Source organism: Paroedura picta, chromosome 5 (assembly GCF_049243985.1).
Source record: "Paroedura picta isolate Pp20150507F chromosome 5, Ppicta_v3.0, whole genome shotgun sequence".
Lineage (NCBI taxonomy): Eukaryota > Metazoa > Chordata > Lepidosauria > Squamata > Gekkonidae > Paroedura > Paroedura picta.
Window position 1 is genome coordinate 92,274,588 of NC_135373.1, and position 21,853 is coordinate 92,296,440.

General features: G+C 45.2%; 1 long non-coding RNA gene across 1 annotated transcript in view; it reads left to right on the top strand.

Annotated features, from left to right (window-relative positions):
- LOC143838144 (uncharacterized) overlaps window positions 1-15,624 on the top strand; it is an 81,787-nt gene extending 66,163 nt beyond the window's left edge. Inside the window, exons 2-3 of the long non-coding RNA XR_013231245.1 lie at window positions 13,497-13,639; window positions 15,213-15,624. This is a non-coding gene — a long non-coding RNA (uncharacterized LOC143838144). The remainder of the gene's footprint in view (window positions 1-13,496; window positions 13,640-15,212) is intronic.
- Window positions 15,625-21,853: the final 6,229 nt, after the last annotated feature.

Below are 21,853 nucleotides of genomic sequence, written 5' to 3' on the forward strand. Positions count from 1 at the left end.
TCATTCCAACTGTCCTTAAAGAGAGAAAAGGCTGGAAAAGAGAGGCTACAGCCCTAATCCATGGGGGGGGGGGAGAGAAGGCACCTTGTGGAGCCCCTGTAGCACATGCTGCATGCTACATGGATAAACCAGCTCTGTCTGTCTGGTTTTACCAAAGAACATGGATTTTGGTTAGGACTGTGAGTGCTTGTCTGACATCCACAACCCTGCCTAAATAATATGACTATTCTTCTGGATGAAATGAGAAGAAGAAATAGAAGTTTGTTTGAGCTATACATTTCCTTTGCCCAGGTTTAGTGACACAGTTAGGTAGTAGTAACTAGGGTTATTCAATTAACATGGAATTAGCATTTTTCAAATAACAGTAAATATTTTTACAAGACATTTCCCAGAAGCAGACCTTGCTAGCATTCTGGAGTGGGTAGATATTGTTACCACACTTCACAGAAAATACACTTCTTCCAAATCAGCAAAATCATGATCTAGAATGAGATTGACTCCTTTCCCATGAAAATACTAGAAACAGAGAAGCAGATGGGGTCTTCCCTGATGTTTTTTGACATGCCAGCTTAAAATTAATCAGGCAAAATAATTTTCTAGTCCTCTGAGTTATGAATTCATGTGCACTGATGGTAAAAAGGATCTGATAATAGTCATACTATAAAAGAGCCATGAAATCTGAGATTAGCACCATCTTCTTGTGGTTCATGCAAGCCCCTCTAGAGCTTTTAAGCTCAGCCATCTGTATAGAAAATTGACCTGAATCAGGTAAAATGAGATTATATTTATCAAAGAGCACTCACTGAATAATACAATACAGGCACATTCTAGCCAAAGTGAACTGCTTTTAAGTCATACGGATGTTAAATGGGAGAATTTAAACAGCACTTAAATCTCCCCTATTGAAACAAATGGGATTTAAAAGTGTTCACTCTGCTTCATTCATACTGTGTGCGTGTGTGCATGCATGTGCATGCATGTGTGCATGCATGCATGCACAAGTACAAACATATTCTTAAGCAGGTAAATGCGAGATTGAATCAGTCCCAATGAAAATATAGATATTAGACTATTCCTGGATGTGAATTTAAATTTTTTATTCTGTTTAGTTGTTAACTGTGATAGATCATGAGCTAAATTTCTAGGAGACGTATAGTGCAGTCCTAACCGGAGGTAACACTGAAGACAGTGGGTTTAGAAAGGTGTAAATCTGTTTGGTAGAATTTCTTCTTTTGGCTATGCTTTGAGAGTACAGAGCTATCTCAGATAAGGGTCCCGAAGTCTAATCCCACAACATGTCTCTTTTCCATTTGGACTTATTTTTGCTAGCAGAACAACCAAACATAAAGATTTATCTTTTGGTGGTCATATCAGTGTTTGCTCTCCAAGTTTCTGGTTTCTTACTCCTTTGCTATTTGCTTATCAACACAGCTGATTCACTTGCCTTTGCTGTCTTGTCTGTATGAGCTCCAACCTTCTCCCATAGTAACTTCCTGCTAATGTCCATACAAGCATGCTGTGTGTAATGCTCTGATCAATCCATAGCTGGGCAAGTCACATGTTTCTGCTTTCATTTGATGTTTGACTTGGATCTAGAGAGTGTGAGGATAGCCAATAGGAACTCTTCCTGGGACCCCTTGTGGTCCTTTCACTCTTATCCTCTTGTACGGCAGAGAGATGAAGCAGCAGAGAGCACGGAGACAGTTGTCTAGGGTTCTCTATTGACACCAGCAGAAATGTTTTTACTTAAGCTGCTTATTTGGTTGGAATAACATTACACACCAGTGAGTGACATCTGAACAAACACAGAAATGAGTGGAGGTTTCCTTGCCAAATTCAGGTGAACTAAGAATCGGCCTTCAATGTGCTACTGAGATTCAGCACATCCTAGACATAATTGCTTTCACATAGCCATTTTTTGAAAAAACCTCTCAAAAGGAAACATATGAACACAAGTACCAAGTAATATTTCCAAGACTGTCAGTGTCAATAGAGCTGTTCTGCCCCCTGCCCCCCCCCCCCGCGATAATTACTTCAGGGAACAACGGACGTCTTCTCTGAACACGTGAAATAGCTGAGCTATGTGTTAAATAACAACAGTACTTAAAAAATAGAAAAGCAGAACCATCTTGATCACCAGCCCCCACATCCGCATGACTGAAAAAAAACAAACACTAGTAACTGACGGACTACCAGCTGCTCAGATTTTAAAAATATGCAGTTATTTTGCACAGACAATAGGCCCCTGGATTACTGGCAGACACATCCAATAGTCCTTCTATGGTTGATAGAGATGGATGGTTGATAGAGAGGTGATGGATGGATGGATAGATGGATAGATATTATGTCCCTTCTTTGTAAATTCTGGGCAGAATATAAATCCCATCAGCAAAACGCTCCCATCCGTAGGGTAAAATACTCAAGATCAGCAGTAGAATTAAGAGGTAACACCAATATCTAATCCACCAACTCCACTACAATCCATGGTGGTTGCATAGAAAACATAAGTCAACATACAGTAGTGTTGCCATGTCCCCCCCCCGGCCACTGGTAGTGTGGTGGTGGTGGCAGAGAGGGCTGCCATCTCCAGGTTGGGAAACTCCTGGAGATTTGGGGGTGAAGCCTGGGGAAGACAGGGACCTCAGTGGAGTGAAATGCCATCAAGCCCACAGTGGAATGCCATGATGAAGAGACAGAACACATCTAATTCCCTCTGCCACAATGTACAAATGGAAATCAAAATGGCACAAATGTAATAAAATCTTTTTTCTTATTAAATGAATATATTTCTAATTTTCAACTTATTAATATCCATAAATTCCAGACATGAGAAACCAGAACAGGGTCCCGGGTGTGCTTATCCCACTTTCAGTGTCTTCTACAGTGATTATCAGTCAATGTCTGAACAAAATATCACATCACATTTCACCATGAATATGAGCCAGTAATACGAATCACCTAGGCAAGAGCTCTGCTTTTCGCTGGGGCAGCTTCTCCTCATGTACCCTGGGATATTTTGTTCTCATATTGTCTGGCAATCACTGAAGAAGACACTGAAAGCAGGATAAGCACACTGGGTTGTTCATATCTGAATTTATGGATACTGATGATAAGAGCAGCATACGTTGAAAAATAAATAAATGTTTAGAATACTGCACACAAAACCATCAACATGTATGTGTGACCAACCTTTGAACAGGGATAGAATGCTTAACAATCTGTTCTTCCTACAACATCTCACAATTTTAACACTTTCACTGGTGGTGGTATCCTACCCAGATAAATGTTAAAATAGCCTAGTGTTCTGTTACCACAGGAGTTTTGCTACACCACTGTAACATCTGTTATTCCAGCACAGTATTCTGTTCTGCCAAGCCTAAGAGATTGAGTAGTGGTCTTATTCTTGTCAAGCTTACGTAGCCCAAAGGATGGGGTCCTGCTTCCAGGGGCAAAAGGAGGGGCAAAATAGAGACTGATGGCAAATGGATGACACATAGAAGAGCAAAACTAGAACATTGGACAAGTTGTAATTTTTTATGAGAAGCAATGAAGAAATAAATATGACAAATAAATATAACAGCAGATATTGAGGGCTGCTGAAAAGGTGTTGCATATGCTGAACAATCTGCTTTTAATCATTCACTGGACAATAAAACTCCTAGCAACCAAGCTTGTTTCGCTGAGATCACAATTCCTTTATTCGCCCCCCCTCAAATGTAAATTTAATATGAACGCTTAATCTCCCTGCTGTTGCAAGGAAGAGACATTTTCATCAGTCTTTCACATAAAAGACCATGTTTCTGATTAGCCTTTCATGGAGACATTATTTCATAATCTGGAAAACAAATTAGTCACTATGTTTCATGGCTAAGGATAATTACTCAGAAGTAAATCCCATTGATGTTAATGTGGTTTACTCCCCAGTAAACTGATACAAGATTGCAGCCTGAATCCAACCTGTTTTATATATAACATTTATATTTATATCCTGACTTGTATTAATAAAATTCAAAGTAACAGATAATGAAAAAACATGAAATATATATCCATTACAATTAAACCACAACTTAAGAATAAAAAAATACAACACCCAGTAACAACACTGACATTTAAGCAATAACCCCTATGAAGCCCATCATCCATCCTTCTGAGAAATCTTTCTAAATAAAAATTGTTTACATCATTCCCTAAAATCCATCAAAGTAGAACATTGATAGGGGTTCATGGGCAAAGAAAAAGACCCTGCTCTCTGATGTTTTGCAGATTTTCCTTCAGAGACTGATTTTGGCAAGGCTTCCAGAGACACCTTAAACCAATCCCTATTAACATTTTGGCCATGGAGGAGTCCCTGAAATAAAATTTCAGACTTCAAGGACCTTGGAAAGTGACATCAGCTTGCCATGTCTCCCTGCCAGACCCCCAGAAGTGGTGTACCCACCCACACCCTTCACCCTCATTTCATTCCTTCCCCCTGCCTTTGCTACTACTATGGTGGCTCTGCCTCATGCAGGCCAGAAAGAAGGACAAGAGCTGAGAAGAGCTGAGAATTTTTACACCCATGGCCTATCCACCAAGTCTTCCGGGTGGAGGTAGCAAGTTTCCTAGCTTGTGGCCATGTCCATTAAGGTAGGAAATGAAAGGTCATGGACCCTGTCCAGAGCTCCTGTGGACCTCTGGTTGGGAATCCCTGCCTTAAATAGTGAGAAAAGGCAGTTTTCTCATATATACCCAACATAGGCAGGGAAGATCTATGGGGTATCAGTGCCTTAAAGAGCTATGAAAGCAAAGAGGCAATAGAGCTACTACAGAATAAACTGATTACAATCTTGCTTTTGGACCACAATATTTAGATGAAAAGAGGAACATGTGCTGTTATCCCCTACTCTCATCGCAAAGATCTCTTTGCCAACCCCATATTTCACATTGCTAGCCGCACTAGCCGCATGCTGTGCTGCTTATTTTGCAATAGCCCTGTCCTTCACAGATTAAAAACCAAACTGCCTAGTTATTTCTACTTTAACCAACAGAAATAATGACATTGCTAACAGTACGAGAGCCAGCATGACATAGAGGGTCAGACAAGTCCCTGGGAGTCCCAGGTTTGAATCCCCACTGATGCCAAGGAAGCTGTCTGGGGCAGGGCACACTCTCATAGGAATGTGAAGGGAAAAGTAATTCTTCATGCATGTAGGCTTCAGAGCCCTATAGGGCTAAAGGTGAACACCAAAACCTAGGCCTGAAGAAACTAATCAGCTGTCAGTGAAGGACCCTCTGAATGGGAGTCATGTGGTCTCGCCAGCCAGCCCCAGATAACAAACAGGCTGCCATAATTTGCACTAACTGTACTTTCCAATTGCCTTCAGTATATCTGAGAGATCGCCTCTCCAGCTACACCCCTCAAAGAGCCTTGCACTTTACCACCTCCAACCTCCTGGTGGTCCCTGGCCCCAAGGAAGCCCACTTGACCTCAACCAGGGCCAGAGCTTTCTTCATCCTGGCCCCCACCTGGGGGAACGAGTTCCCAGAGGACATCAGGGCTCTTGCGCAATTTGAACAGTTCCGCAGGGCCTGCAAAAGGGAGCTCCACCACCAGGCATTTGATTGAGGTCAACCTAAACCACCGCTTCCCATTGGCCCCCAAGCCTCCCTTCTACAATGACTATTTCAAATCCGCCCAACCCATTGGGCCTCAATATGAGTTGAGCAGATGCTCTTTGCAGTCTCCGCCTTTCCTTAATGTTATCGTTATTATTATGTTAATGTTATTAGACCCAGTGTGTGACCTTTTTGTGCATTGGACTTATTACAATCTGGTGACTAGGAAGTCCTGGACTGATTCTGGAAAAGCAGCCTCTGCATGAATATTAAAATCCCTTTGAGCCAATAGTCAAGGGCAAATTGGGTAGATGGTAAATGAAAAGGTACACAACTGATTTCTGGTGTCAAGTACAGGAACAAACAGGGCCATTACGCACGGCTTCAAAGTAGCAGGATGGTTGCCAATTGGAAACGCTACAAATTTGCCATAACCCACGACGTCGTACACAATCTGCAACAGTCCTGCAACCGACCCGCAAAAAGCGCTTCGTTGTAGCGCTTCTAGGGGAATCCAGAAAACTGGATTCACCCTCCGGATAGCGATACACTCCTGCAACCAATCTGCAACAGTAGCGCCACAGACTTGTGCGTTACCATTGTTGCGGTTTCTTCAAAGTCCCTCCTCCCGAGCCTTTCCTCCTAACTTCCGGCGAACTGTCCGCCATCTTTTTTCTCCGAGCGAGCGGGGATCTACGAGGCAACGAGACAGCGACTGGCTTTCAAGCACGATCACTTTCTTAAATTCTGCCCGGACACCACAATAGTTTTCCAAAAGCACAGTGGCACACACCGTCACGTTCCAAACATTTCCCCATAGCTTAAAGCCCCGTCTACCGTAGGCCAGTACTAGCGGAGTCAACGTACGGGGATCATTTTTAAAAACTTTCCTCTGAGCGTGCCAACGAACGTTCGCCGCTCGCAGGCTCCTGTTTAGATTACTGGGGTTCAATAGATATGATTCAAGGTGATTTCAAGAGGGGCGGTTTATGTGTAGTGGGTCTTTGTGTGGTTCCGGGTGCGTGGTTGTGCTTGGGTGCGGACAACCCCTTCCATCGGCGGCTAGACCTCCGGCAAGCGGAGTCGCCGTCCGCCGTTCATTTTAAAAAAACTTTCAGCTGAGCGTGCCAACGAACGTTCGCCGCTCGCAGTCTCCAGTTTAGCTTACAGGGGTTCAATAGAAATGATTCTAGCATGAGGGGCGGTTTATGTGTAGTGGGTCTTTGTGTGGTTCCGGGTGCGTGGTTGTGCTTGGGTGCGGACAACCCCTTCCATCGGCGGCTAGACCTCCGGCAAGCGGAGTCGCCGTCCGCCGTTCATTTTAAAAAACTGTCCGCTGAGCGTGCCAACGAACGTTCGCCAGTTACATGTCATTGATTTATGCTTTGGTTGGTGAATATTATTGGGGAACTGTCGCGTACCACTGCAATTGCTCTCGGTTTTACACCGGCATGCGTTTTTGTAATGGCGGACATCTCACTAAAATGGCTCCCGCTGCATGTTCAAACTGCTCTTCCCGCGTGTGGACGAATCAGCGCATGCGAGAAGTCAAACAAAAGGCGCTAATCTGGCCATTAGGAGCAGATCCTGTTCCCGCGCGAGGAGTTTTGAACGTGACATGTGACCTGATGTGGCCAATGCGCGTGTCCCCTACTGCCCTCTACCAATCAGGAGCCGGCTAGTCCCTTTGTCTTTGTGTGCGGGAAGGTATATGATCCGTTGCACCCTGCACCTCGCACCACCATTTTGCTCAGCTACTAGCGAAAGCAACATGGAATCCTCTTCTCAAGCCTCGTCCGTCCCTGCAACCGGCCGTGGCCCAACTTGGAGGGACGCGGAGATCAGGGACCTGATCGGGATTTTCTCGGAGGAGAAAATCCAGGACGCGTTCCAGTCCTCCCACAGGAATAGGGAGGTCTTCGAACAAGTGGCCATTAAGATGCGTGCCCTGGGCCACAACAGGACCGGCCTTGAATGCCGGTCGAAGACCAAAACAATGAGGGCAGAGTACATGCGTGCCGTGAACCATAATAAGGGTTCCGGCAACGAAAAGGTTACCTGCCCCTACTTCGAGGAGCAGCGCCAGCTGTACGGAGACGGGGAAGGAGCCGGCAGGCCGAAGCGCGTCGGGAGGAGCCTTAAGGTGGTTCGGAAGCCGGCTGCCCCGGTCGAGGAACCACCCGCTGAGGAGGATCCCGGCGAGGGAACCTCGTCCAGCTTTCGGCCTCCACCCCCCGTCCAGCAACGACCAGCGGAATTGGTCACGGTGGACCTGATGGCCATCGCTCCTGGGGAGCCGGAGGAGGTTCCTGACCAAACGCCCCTTGCCTCCGGTAAGTAATTTTCTTTTTATTTTGTATTTTATTGTTTTTATATTGAGCAAATGTGTGTTCTGACGTTTGGGGATCGTTTTCTCGTGTGTTCGTTGCTACGCATAATATGATAGGATGTGGATTGCTTTGGGTGGCTTTTTAAAACGGTTGTGTTTAAACAACTACCCAAACAGTTTTGCAGCATGCCTCAGCCATAGGCCTTCTGCAGCGCTCTAGCCACTACTTTGGGACCTTGATGTGTGGTTCAGGTTGTGTGCTTGCTCCTTTTTCACCATTGTATGCCTTGTGTTCGTTGCAACGCATGCTATGCTTGGATGTTTGTGGATTGCTTTGGGTGGCTTTTTAAAACGGTTGTGTTTAAACAACAACCCAAACAGTTTTGTTGCATGCCTCAGCCATAGGCCTTCTGCAGTGCTCTAGCCACTTCTTTGGGAGCTTGCTGTGTGGTTCAGGTTGTATGCTTGCTCCTTTTTCACTATTTTCTGCTCTTGTCCACAGAGACACAGATGCCTGGGACGGTGGTCCTAGAGTCCCCTGCAGCAGTAGCAGAGGACAGTGATTCTGGGGCGTCCACAAATGTTGGTAAGTATCAGTTGCAATAAGGGGGGGGGTTTAACTGCTTTGTGCTTTTCTGTTTGTGCAGGGCAGCAGCACTGCCAAGAGACAGAAGATAGTCCCTCAACGTTGCTGCTTTAGGGTTTGAAGCTTGCTTTGCCACACTTTGGTCCTTAATCATGTTCTTTGTTCCCTTTTTTCAGATTTCATACCCGGGACACAGGAGGAGGAGGAGCGTGGGGTGGCTGGACCTCCTGCCCTGCGCAGGCGGATACACATACAAGATGGTGAGCGTGCATGAACTGTTCCTTTCGAGCCATGGCTGCAGGACAATGTCTGTGTGCAATAACTGTGTGCTTCCTTTTCATTTTTGTGCTCCCCTGGCATTGTTCTGAGTCTTGGTTTAACATGTAACCAAGACAGGCCACCATGGGCAAACAAACAATAACCGTGTGCTCCCCTGGCATTGTTCTGAGTCTTGGTTTAACAATATGTGACCAAGAAAGGCCACCATGTGCACCAGGGTGGGTTTTGACTGTCTCGTTGTTACTAACAGTTCTTTTTCTCTTTTTTATGCCAACAGAGGTCCTTTCTGAAGACGAAGAGCCAGCTGGCTCACCACCCAGGGGCGCTCTCCCGGCTGAGGAGAGGCTGGCCAGGGAACGCGGCAGGCTGCGGCGCGTCTCCGTCCTCACTAGTGTGGGAGAAAGGATCCTGGAGCACTGCCAGGAGGAGTCCAGGCGTGCAGCTGCTGCAGACCAGGCGATGCTCTCCCTCGTGGCCCAGGAGGGCAAAAAATTCCGCGCCATCCTTAGAGATTCGAACAACTCGCTACGCGAAAGCGTGGAGGAAGTTCGAATGATAAGGAGGCTGATGGAGAGGGCGGTCGCGGTTATGGAGGCGGCCCCCCCTCCTCAGATTATAGTGAACGTCCCCCCCATCCAACCCACCCCCCCCCACCACCTCCAGCACCCACCCCACCCCCCCCACCACCTCCAGCACCCACCCCACCCACCCCCTCTCAGAATGCCGCGACACAAACTAGAAGGAGGACTGTTCTCGGGAAGAGAGTCGTGAAACCCGCGGACAAGTTCTCCCCCTCCTAGTTTGGGCCATTTTGTCTGTTTATCTGTGTTTGCTGTTGTCTGTTCAATAAAGTTTATGTTTTTGACTCTGTCTCAGTGTACCCTCTCTAGTGATTGTGCCTATTCTGGCACCGTTGTGTGGGTTGTAGGTTGGAGGGTGTTTTAAAGGTTAAAGGTGTTTTAGGAGTTTGGGGTGAAAGGTGTGCGAGTGCAAGGAGTCACACTGGAGTCTTTTTCAGGAAATTTACAACAAAATTTTATTTTCAGAAACAGTTCAACAGGGGAAAAAAACAAGGGAATTTAACTTGGACCCCCCCCACACCACCACCCCCACCCTCCAAGAAAGCCAACTTTTTTTAACAAATTCAAATATTTAACAGGGATATAAAAATGGGCAAAGTAACTGGGAAACCCCCCAACACCCCCCACCCCAAAACACAAAAAGAAATAAAAACTTAGGTCCCACCGCTCCCCTCCCCAGCCCCTTCCAGCGCCCTCACTCTCCTGCACAGCCGTCCCACGGTCCCCCTAACTTTGCGCTGGAAGACCTCTTCGTCCTCCTTCTTCTTAACTGTGTGGGGAGGGAGAAAAAGTACACATTAGTGCCACACATATTTTCCTATTTTTGTAGTTTACATGCATACACTTATTGGTGGCCTTAGCCACAGTGTGAGAAGAGTTGGGCAGTGGGGAACATAACCTACGTTCTTCCGCCTCCCTCTGCTGCCTTTGCTGCTCTAACTCCCCTTTGAGCTCTGCCACTTCGGCCTCTAAGGCAGTCACCCTTGCCTCCATGGCACGCAGCCTTGCCTCCATAGTTTCTGCTATAGAAATCAAACAAAGAATTTAATAACACTTCAAATGGGAGCATCACAGCAGGCTCCCATATGGCTCCATGGGGGTACACACACATGGGTCTCCCGCACAGGCATAAAACTCTCACCTGCAGCCTGTCCTGAGGTGGAAGGCCCCTCTTCCTCCTCCTCACGCTCAGGTGCTTTTCCCATCTTGGATGGTGATTGTGTGGCTGGGCAAAGAAAAAGAGAAATCATAATTAAAAGCACACAAACCAGAGATGAAACACAGCTGGTAGACACACCACAGTTAGAGTCAAAGCGCATAACCAAAGTGGTTCCACACAGTACTGGCGGGCTAAGTCAGAGGGGGTTGACAGCATATAAATACTATTTCGAATTTCATTGGGGACAGTAGGGGAAAGAGGCAGCTAGTCATGCCATGCATGTTTAAGGGCAAAACAACGAGGGCATACTTACCCATATGCCTCCTCATTTCCAGGGGGGGCTTCCCAGCCTTCTCCCATATTTTAACCATCTGGTCGTGAAAGACCGTCCTCCCGCTTGGCTGCGGGACCCCCCCCCCCCACTGCTCCAGACTGTTGAGGAAGTCCAGCTTCACTCGCTTAAATTTTGTCCGGACCTGCTCCCAGGTCCGGACATAGCCCCTCTCCCTCAGCTTTGATGCCAACACCAGGTAAGCACCCTTGGTGTGGCAGTGGGTGCTGGCCATAAGGCGGCCAACACTTTTCGATTGGAGCACCAGCTCCAGAAGTGCCTCAGCCTCGGCGCGCTGCCAGAAGGAGCCCTTCCGTGGCTTCGGCATCTTCGGAATGACGGTTAGGGAACGAACGTGCGTTGCTCCGATCGACCACCCCTATTTTAAATGTATCAAAGCTGCCCACCAATAAAATTATTCCTTGGAACATAAGTGGATTGATCCTCCGGTTTGACAGGGGTCGCCAATACTTCCTGGCTACCCGCCTCCCCGAACTTTCCCCGCTCAGCGCTTCCGTGTTGTGTGTGTCAATTTCAGTGGGAGTTAGCGTTTAGGGCTGTCAAAGTGCTTTTGGACCAGAGAATCCCCGTTTTTTTGCTGGCAAAGTACACAAACCGCACAAGACAAGGTTAAACAAAGAACACTAAACTTTATTCAACAACAAGAGAGTGGGAAAAACAATTAAACACGCCTCCTGTTTCTGTAGATGTGGGTGGCTATGGCGTCCCGAACCTTGCACCCCTCTGCATAGATTCTTCTTCTCCTTGCTTCAGGGATGTCTTGTGTGTCCTCAAGGACAACAGGATCAGGTTCATCCACAGGGAAGGGGATGTTATGTCCCTTGTCCTCGCATATGTTGTGCAAAATGACACACGCGATGATCAGCGGAGTCACATTGTCTATATGCACGTGTAGTCGGGACATCAGGCAACGGAACCGGGACTTCAAACGTCCAAAGGCACGCTCCACTACATTCCTTGCCCGGGAGTGAGTGAGGTTGTAGTGGCTATGCACGTCTGTCCTTGGCCGCTTGTAGGGAGTCATGAGCCAGCGTCGTATTGGGTAGGCTCCGTCCCCGAGCACCAACGGCGGCACACGCACGCCCTCAATGGTGGCGGTGGGGTTTCCTGGAACAAAGACCCCTTCGTCCATGGCTTTCCTGAGGTTGGATTCCCTGAAAACAAGGGCATCATGCCTCCTGCCACTCCACCCCACCTCGGCATCGATAAACCGGCCGGAGAAGTCCACAGTTCCTTGCAGGAGAACAGAACAAAAGTCCTTCCTGTTACCGAACTCCTTTATGCTTCCCCCGGGGGCACGGATAGGGATGTGGCTTCCATCGACGGCCGCAAAACAATGCGGGAATCCGAGCCTGGCAAACCCGTCCATACTCTGGAATAAGGGAAAGAAAAGAATATAAGCCATGGCATGTCAGCGTGGGGTGTATCGCGTCTTCGTTGCTGACCTGTCAAACAAGAAAAAAAATTTAAAGGGCAAAGGGGATCGAATGATACTCACCGCTCCAAGCCGGTCTCCGAGGCACACGACTTTGCTGAACAATTCCGCCTCCATGGCGAGGCAGAACTCCTTAAGGATATCGCCAACCGTAGTGACTCCGAGTCCGAATTGCTGGGCTACTGTCCGGAAGTACTGAGGGGTTGCCAAGTACCACAATGCGACCGCCACCCTTTTTTCCACTGGCACGGGGCGCCGCATGCCAGTGACTTGCCTCTCCATGCGTCCACGTAGAGCCTCCACGAGTTCAAAAAATGTCCCCCTAGACATTCTAAAGTTGGCAATCCAGTGGTCATCATCCCAGCGAGCCCACACAAAATTTTCCCACCAGTCAGAGGATCTTTCGTCCGCCCAGAACCGGGGGGGGAACCGGACCTCTGCCAGAGCTTGCCAGTGCCTCTTTGCCGCCATGGTTTCCCGTTGAGAACGTCTTGTGCTGCTGGTCATCGCTCTGGCAATACGTTCTCGGTATTCCTCTGAAGCAGCCCTCCTATGCTGCACACTGGTGCGGATACGCTGGACCAAGGCAATCACCCGAGCCAACAATTGAACAATAATCCTCTCCATTTCAACGTTAACCTGTGCTGCGGGCAGTAGGCTACGCAAACAAAGAGAGGCCGACCGCGTGTCTGCCCAGGTGCATATAAGCAGGTAACCTGTGGGCGTGTACTGTGGGCGGGGATTAACCTTTCAAACATATCAATGCATCAACCTCTGGTTCATAGAAAACAATAGAAAACACGTTCCAAGGGCGCCAATGATATGACGATAACGCGTTGCTACGGGTTTTCCTGGGTTTTTTAAAAAAAAGGGGACCCCGACAAGTCCGGCTTTAGGGTCGAGGTCAAAGGTGTGGCCGCAGTTTGATTGACGGGCACGGGAGACCAGAAGCGCTAAAAAGGGACCTCCTTTGTAGCGAAAAGACGGAGAACCGGAAGCCTGTGGGTTACGAAAGTGACGAGAAGTGAAAGTGCTAAATTCCGCAAAAACCGCAGCTGTGCGTTACGGGCACAGCTAGTTACATTTCGCTAGTTGAAGTAGCGCTTTCGCTAACAGCAACCAAATAGCAACTTTGAGCTCTGTGCGAAATGGCCCACAATGTCTGCAATACTCTACACAGGCATCTGAGGAAGGAGACTCTTGGAGAACAACTCTAGCCATCCCTGACTAAGCTTGATGAAGGACAACATGCCATGCTGGGACTCACTGAGACCAAATACTATTGTCAGAGTCATCTAGCCATGTCTTGGTCAATCATGCCAGGTAATACTGCTCTTTCAGAAGAAGGTCACTAAAACAGAAACTTAATTTTAATAGAAATGGTATTACATCAATATCCATAGAGGGTTTAAAGGGAGCATCCTCCCTTCCCAGTGCTGCATATGGGCTAGAGATTAGAAGGATTGCAAACTGAACTGTATCACCTGCCACCCTGCTCACCCCCATTGCTCCCTAAACCATGCAGTTTACATGTGTCCTATGGGCAACCCCTCCAAAATCACATGATCCTGCTCTGAAAGGTCTGCAAGCAGAATTATAGAAATCAAAGCTTACCCCTGTTATTGTCACTTTCAGATGGTGTTAGGTGAAATTAAGCCAAAAGCTCCACTTTAGTACAATAGCATCTCATACAGTATTCAGAATTAACTAGACAGATTGCTCCACCAACTTAGAAGTGCCATCACCAACTAAGAAAGGTCAGGCAGCACCATCCATGGGATCAAGAAAGAGCTATCAGTTTATCAATCCCTTATGAATCTTGGCTGGGTAAGGTTTCCAGTAATAGTCTCTTTCTGAACACGGACATTCCATTTCACAATCAGGACTAACAACCATTGACGGGTCTATCCTCCATGACTGTAGGGGACTGAGGACAATCTGAGTCAACCAGAAAGCAATATGGCTGGAATTGGAAAAACCCAAAGTGATCCACTGGCAATAACTGGAGGCTGCCTCTGGCATAAATTCCAGCCTGGACAGCATATTACATAAAGTCAAATGCAGACCTCACATTCATGTATATATTTGGAATATTTATATTCTGCCTTTCAACCTAGAGAGGCCCCCAAGGTGATTAATTGTTTAGTATTTTGTTTGATACTATTCCCTGTACAAACTAGGGGTATGCAATCCCCTGCCCCTGGGTTTTTTTTCTTATTTGGGTATACTGAAGCAGGAAAAAACACAGGGTTTCCTGAAAAATCCTACATCCCAATACTGCTGTAGCATTTGAAACCAGTATTTTTTTTAACCCACCCCTTTTTTTTTAGATTCAAGAAGAAAAAAGGAGGGGAGGGAGCACACTATAAATTGTGCCGGTGGGGAATGGACTGCACAGTCAATCCTGGGCTACCTTCTCTTACAGCTTGCTTTATACTGAGCTGCAAGAAGTGCCAGACCCAGCTGTGGCTGATCCTGTGCTGACTTCTCCTGCAAACTGGGTTGCAGGAAAAGTCAGCCACCTGCAAGCCAAGGCAGTGGGGGCTCTTCTGCAATTTTTGTTTAGAGTTTAAAGGGACCACAGAAGCCCAACAGATTGCTGAGCAGCCTGGGAAATCTGCTCCTGCCTCTTGCTAGTTTTAGATACTGTCATTCCCTACTATAGCTTGGATTTTTGTCAGTTTTTCTGATAAACCCTGGATACATCTGGGATGCCAAAATATACCCCGAATATACTGATAATGTATGTTTCAGGTATACTTTTGGCTTGGGTAGATCTGAATGCCCATCCCGAGTACAACCATCTGAATTGCTGTTTATTGTTAGGGTCAGCTTCTGGACAGCTACACTAGTGGCTCTTCTCTCTCTAACGGTTTCTTTGCCCTTGTTTACACAGGTCTTTTCAGGCAGTTTGGATGGCGTTATAAAGCAGAACTGACTCTTACTTGCATATATCTATATATCAACATTTGTGGTAAGCAGTGGGACACAGCAGTGTCGCAACCCAAAAACAGTTGCTCAACTGCACCTGATAGTGCAGTTCCTTTTGACACAGAATGAGTTCCTCAGCATTCTCCACAGAGAAAATCAGCACAAGATTATTACTCCACACCTCCAGCTGGTAGCAAAATGTGTTACTATTCTCTTGAGCTTACATAACAGAAAATGAATGTTAGCAGAATTCCAGTGATAAAGTTTGGGTTCCTTCCCACATACTGGTGAAGCACAAATTAAGCCCAGCAGAAGGATAGCTTTGAAGATGGCATTTTTCTTTAGAAATGGATATACTGTTTTCCGAGTTGAATAAATATCTGATCAAACATGAACTGTTTCTTTACCATTATCATTGTTAATCCTGAGTTGAAAGGGAGGACAGTAAGTACAAAATAAATACATAAATAAATACATAAATACAATCCATTTCCTTCTAAGGTAAAACAATATATAGTAGAAATAATTTGACATTGTCCCCAGCAGAACCTAACATCTAAGAACATTTTATGCCCCCAACATTCAGTCTTGAAACTATATACTTCTAAACAACTAGCTGACCATGCATAAGGTACATAGGGTTACCAGCTGCTCCCCAGGCAATAGAAATCAGTCTCCCTGGAGAAAATGGCTTCATGGGAGGGTGGATTCTATAACATTATATTCTGACTAGATTCAAAGCCCGTTCATGAGAACGGGCTTTGAAACCACCCCCACCCCACCCCACCCCACCCCACCCCACCCCCCGCCGTGGCCGCCCAGCAGATACATCGAGGCGGCATTGCCCCCAAGTGTGCTTCTAGGTCCGAGGGGAAAGCCTCCTTCTTTACTCACGGTGTCCTGCCGCTTCCCGTCACTTTCTGGCCTGTCCTAGTGGGAGCCTAGAAGCCTATCTGGCCTGTCCTGGTGGGGGCCTAGAAGCCTATCTGGCCTGTCCTGGTGAGGGCCTAGATTGTGGCCTTACCTGATTGGCTAGAACTGCTGTTCTGTCCTGGTGAGGGGCCAATCGGAAGGCATTTCATGCCTTCCAATTGACCTCTCACCCATACTGGCCCCGCCCACTCTCCGCCCACTTACCCCTTAGTGAAATATGAAGGATCCACCTCCCAATTTTCCAGCTATTTCCTAACTCTGAGCTGGAAATGCTAGGGACAGGTATCTGCATCCTGCTGAGTTTCAGCCAGGAACCACACAGGAAATCATATTGCCTTTCCTTTTGTTTCCAGTCATTATGTTCAAAGCATGGATGGAAAACTACTTTGTCAGGCCTGTTCTTTGTTGTGTTCACAACTGTAACATAACTAGCCAACGTAAGGATGAGAGAGCTATGCTAAGTAAACCAATACACGAGAAAAAAAACAAGAGTGATTTTCCCTTAGGCTGAACTGAAAAGTGATCTCGTAAGCCACAGAGAATTACATGAGCATTTAACAAAAAATGTTATCAACAGGGGAATTCATGTCTAGGAAGGAAGGTTTCAGATACAGAAAAATGTTCTAAATAACAAACATATATATTTGTATGTGAATATGACTCCAATCTTATATCCATTTATGTGAGAATAAACCTGAGTTAACATTATTGAATTTATCTCTAGGGCCAGTTTTGTGTAGTGGTTAGGAGGACTTCTAATCTGGCATGCCGGGTTCGATTCTGCACTCCCCCACATGCAGCCAGCTGGGTGACCTTGGGCTCACCATGGCACTGATAAAACTGTTCTGACTGAGCAGTAATATCAGCGCTCTCTCAGCCTCACCTACCTCACAGGGTGTCTGTTGTAAGCCACTTTGAGCCTCCTTCAGGTAGAGAAAAGTGGCATATAAGAACCAACTCGTCGTCTTCGTCTTCTACTACTACTACTACTACTACTACTACTACACACTGGGACCATTCCTAACAACTAAGTTGTCAGTATTCTGACATTAACTGTATGCAGAATTAAAATGGAGGACTCATATGTTGGTGCATATTAAGAGTTTAAAATCAATACTTCCTAGATTTCCTCATCCATGCAGCAGGTTTTTTTCACTCGTGGCCATAAATCTGTATACTGAACTGGCAGTTGTATATCTTAGTTTTTTCTCATTTGTGTTGATTAGCATGATAACATAATGACACCAAAAACAGAACATAGTAGTAGTAATAGAAATGGCACCAATTCACAAAAGTATAGCAGTGTCAGTTTCAAGGGAAAAAAAGGCAGAGGACTCATTATTATTATTTCAATTTTTATTTCCTGCCACTCCCGAGACCGGCTCGTGGTGGCCTACAATCGTCCACAATTAATTAAACCCCCAATAAAATCCCATTAAAATTTAAAAGGGACATAAAAATTTACAACACATAGATAAAGAACATGGTGGTATAAATCCATAACTCCCTCCCCCATAAACATCATCCAATATGGAAATGGCAAGAGGGGAACCATAACCCTACCATAGGTGACCCTGGAATACCGTTGCTTAGCACCAAGGTGGAGAGGGTGATCAGATTTTCTACTCATGACAAGTAGTTTGGAGGTTGACAACTGGACTATGTTTTTCAGCCCCTGAACAACAATGCTGTCCTGAAAACATTAAAATGGTAGCATACATCACAGAGATTGCATTTCTATTCTCCCCTAAAGAAAGAAAACTAAAACTCAAGAACCAGAAATTAGTTCCTAGAAAAACAGAACCAAAACAAGGAGAATAGTGGGCTGACAATTGATAACAATGTTGTCTATAACCTACAGTATAACTGACCACATAAATGATGGTAATAACACTATTTTTTACTAATGTAAATATGAATTGGCACAGGTTGCTTGGCTACTAACCTAGACACACTTACTCAGTAGTATTGGTCATTGAATTCTGTCTAACTTAATTCCAGATAAGTATGCCTGAGATTGTAGTGTTAGTTTAATATATGGGGATGATTTAGAAAGAACATGCCTAAGCCATACTCATTCTGATTATTTGCCATGCCCTTATAATACCTGCTGAGTTATACATAAAATGATAATTGCATCATCATAGGTAAAGAGAATTTCTAAAATAACACCAACCTTTCAACTGAGAACAAAGGTCAAACTTGACCTTTACAGTATGTGGAGAAATCCATGTGGTTCAATACAAATAACATTCTATGCAGCTCTGAAGATAGAATACCATCATTAGGAAGCTTTTCCCAGATAATTGATAGACATATTATATAGTTTGGATGAAAAGGTTTATTCTGAAAAAATAAATGTAACACAAAGAATGTCTTTCTCATATTCCTTACCTACGCCCAAATTTTCTTCCACAGCCAAAGAACATGATCTAAAACCAGCATATTTGGTGGAAGATTATAAGAGGCAGCCATTACCAGCTAGCTATAGTATACAACCAAGTTTCCAAAGAGGGCAAGCACGTGCCTGAAGTATGAGAAAAGCCAGAGAGAGGGAATTTTCAATTAAAAAGAAACATTAATCATTCCCTAAGAGCATAGGATAGATTTCAAAGCATAAGGCTAAGAAAAAGACATACAAGCAAATAAGTCATTCTTTCTAAATGTTACAACAATAACAACATTTTACAATGACTGAAGCAATGAATGTAAAGGGACCATAAAGACACAATTCTTGCAAAAGAGTATTACAGTTTAATATCAACAATCAACAATTCCCACTTGCCAACAAAAGCCTCTATAAAAAGGAACGATAAAGGGGAAACAGAAGAAGAACCATCTTAGTTATCAGGGGCCTGCAATGGAAAATGGCTCTAGGGAAGCCAATTACAATTGCTTCAGAGAAAGATGAAATGGCTCCTCTCCAGGCAAAATAGCTGTGGACCCAGTAATACTAGAAGGAAAAGAAGCAAATTCATTATATATAAGAAAAATTACAATTGAATGTTATATATTCATTTTATAACTAGCTTCAAAGCCTGTTCCTAAGAATGGGCCTTGAAAGGGGCCCCCCACTGGCCATTCAGCTTGCCACCAGATCAAGCCACCAGCTTGCCAGGACTCCAGAGCAGCTTGCCACCAGATCAAGTGGGGTGGGCGGGGGCTTGCCAGCTCATTAGCAGGCCTGGGACAGAGCTCGTTAACAGACAGTCAGCAGGCCTGGAGGCCCTTGTGAGCAGGCCCTGCTTAGCAGGCCAAGAGGCCCTCGTGAGCAGGCCCTGCCTAGTAGCTGGGAAGCCCTCGTTAGCAGATCCTCCACCATGACCCTTTGCCCAGAGCCCTCTCCCCTTACCTGCTGCTGGCTCCAAACACTGAGGCATCTGAGAGCAAAGAGGCTAGAGTCCAAGGATGGAGGGGAGGAGCTGCAGGGTCAATCAGGTGCAGGACTTTGCTGGCTGTACCCTGATTGGCCCTATTCCAACTCAGACAGCCAGACACGTTCCACCCCCCCAGGCTGTTTCACAAATATATAGAGGAGCCATGGATAGGAATGGAGATGCTTTCATTTGAAATTGATAAAAATGTTCACCCCTGCATTGACTAGCCTCTTAACATTGGGTAAAAAGCTCAAACTGTTTAGGCACTAGGATTGCCAACGTGCAGGTTCTAGAGATTCTAGAGATCTGAGTTACAGCTTTTTCCAAATGACAGAGATCAATTCCCTGGAGGAAGGGTAGATTCCTCCTGGGCTACTCTACAGGCGAATTTGATTGATTTGGAACCCCTCTGTTCACCCCCAAGGATGTTATTAGATAGGAGTTGATTGGTTTACACTGTATATCTTGGATTTTTTGTATGCGGTTTATAAGATCTTTTTGATTTTTTTAGGGGATTTTATTGAGGTGATTTTATTGTCGATTTTACATGTTGTAAACCGCCATGAGGCGGAATTTCTGAGAATAGCGGTATATAAACAAAAAAATGAAATATAAATAAATAAATACATTCTATAGAAGTATATCCTGCTGAGGTCCCTCCACCAAATTGCCAGAAATTTCCCAACACAAAGCTGGCAATCCTATCAGGGACACAATGTGAATTTTAAGAATTCTGTCATTCAACATGGTCTCATTTGTGCATACTTAAATATGGTGACATAAGACAGATCTTTCTATTATAATACCAGAAGAAAGCCCAGGTTTCCAAAGAAAAAAACTTGAAGCAAAAATGGGGTGATTAATCCCCCTCCAAAAATAGAAACAATGCCTATAGCTTTAAGAAACAAATTGCCTTAGTGGCTGTTGCTAGGCAACCAGAACAGTACTGTTAGCTTTCATGCCTTGGTTTCCATCAGTAAAAAAAACACTGGGCAATTTGATAGTACATGACTTGTATTAGTAAATCATGTATGGCTGCTTGCTACTGTTCAATAGCAGCCACCCTCAAAAGATAGCATGATGTAGTAATTAGTGTTTCTAGGGACTCAGGTTCAAGTACCAAACCTGCTATGGTGCTCACTGAATGACCTTGGACCACTCACACACTCTCACCCAAACTTCCATCACAGGTTTGTTGTGAGGATAAAATGCTGCTTTGGGTCCCCATTATGGAGAATGGCAAGGTATAGATGAAACAAAGAATAAATATAGCTGTAGATGGGAGCAGACAAAGAGTACTTTGGTTGGTTGGGGGTTGGAAGGAGATAAGAAAATAAGGAAAGGTGAGGATGTGTGGGATTGCAAGGAAGACAAAAAGAAATAATGTGGAGAGGGAGAAACTGGATTCAGACTGTGGTGGGCTTGGCCTGGTGGTTAGAACCACACAGAGTTTTTGCTAGGGGGCAGGAAGGAGGAAAAGCTGAAGATGGGGGCAAATAAAGGTTGGTAGGTTGGTCAGCAGGTGTAAAAGTCGGAAGAAAGCAAGATCAGAGAAAAGAGTATGGGAGCTTTCTGAAAATGAAAAGAGAAGATAGTGGAGTAGAGGAAATGAGACACTCCCCATAAATCCTTGCAGGTATTCTGCTTGTTAATCTCCCTAAAGCATGGAATCAAGAGGACATCTAGATTTTGAACTACAAAAGCTTATTCTGTACTTAATCCATAACATCCCTTTCTATATCTTTTCATAATTTTAAACCATAATTCATTGTTTTCACAAATCAGGTTTAAAAAGAATACACAGAAGAACTGAGAGCTACCAGCCCTGGGTTGGGAAGTATTAAACAAAACAGCCTGCATCATACAGTTCAATATGCAGAACTGAACTGGGGATTGTTGCTACTACATACATAACCTAAAACCAGCATAGACCCCATCTATATTAGAAGATGGCAGGAATTGTGTTTCTAAGACCACATCATCATTAGCTTGAAAACATGCATATCTCAGCAGACACTATGGCAAAGATGTAGGCAATTCCACCAACTGAGCAGGATTGTCAGGATTGTAGCCTGTGATGACTCTAGTTAAAATCATTCCATTCAGAAGTCTACTACCCTGCAGGATCATCAACTGTGATCTACAAAATACTGGGGGGGAGGGGGAGCCAGTACAGAAATTACTTCTGTGCACATATTTGGTCACCTATCAAGCATTTTTCAGCTCCAGTATATTTCCCCACACCCCTTCTTTTAACTTTATTGGTAAAAGCTAAATGCTGAAATAAGTGTAGTTT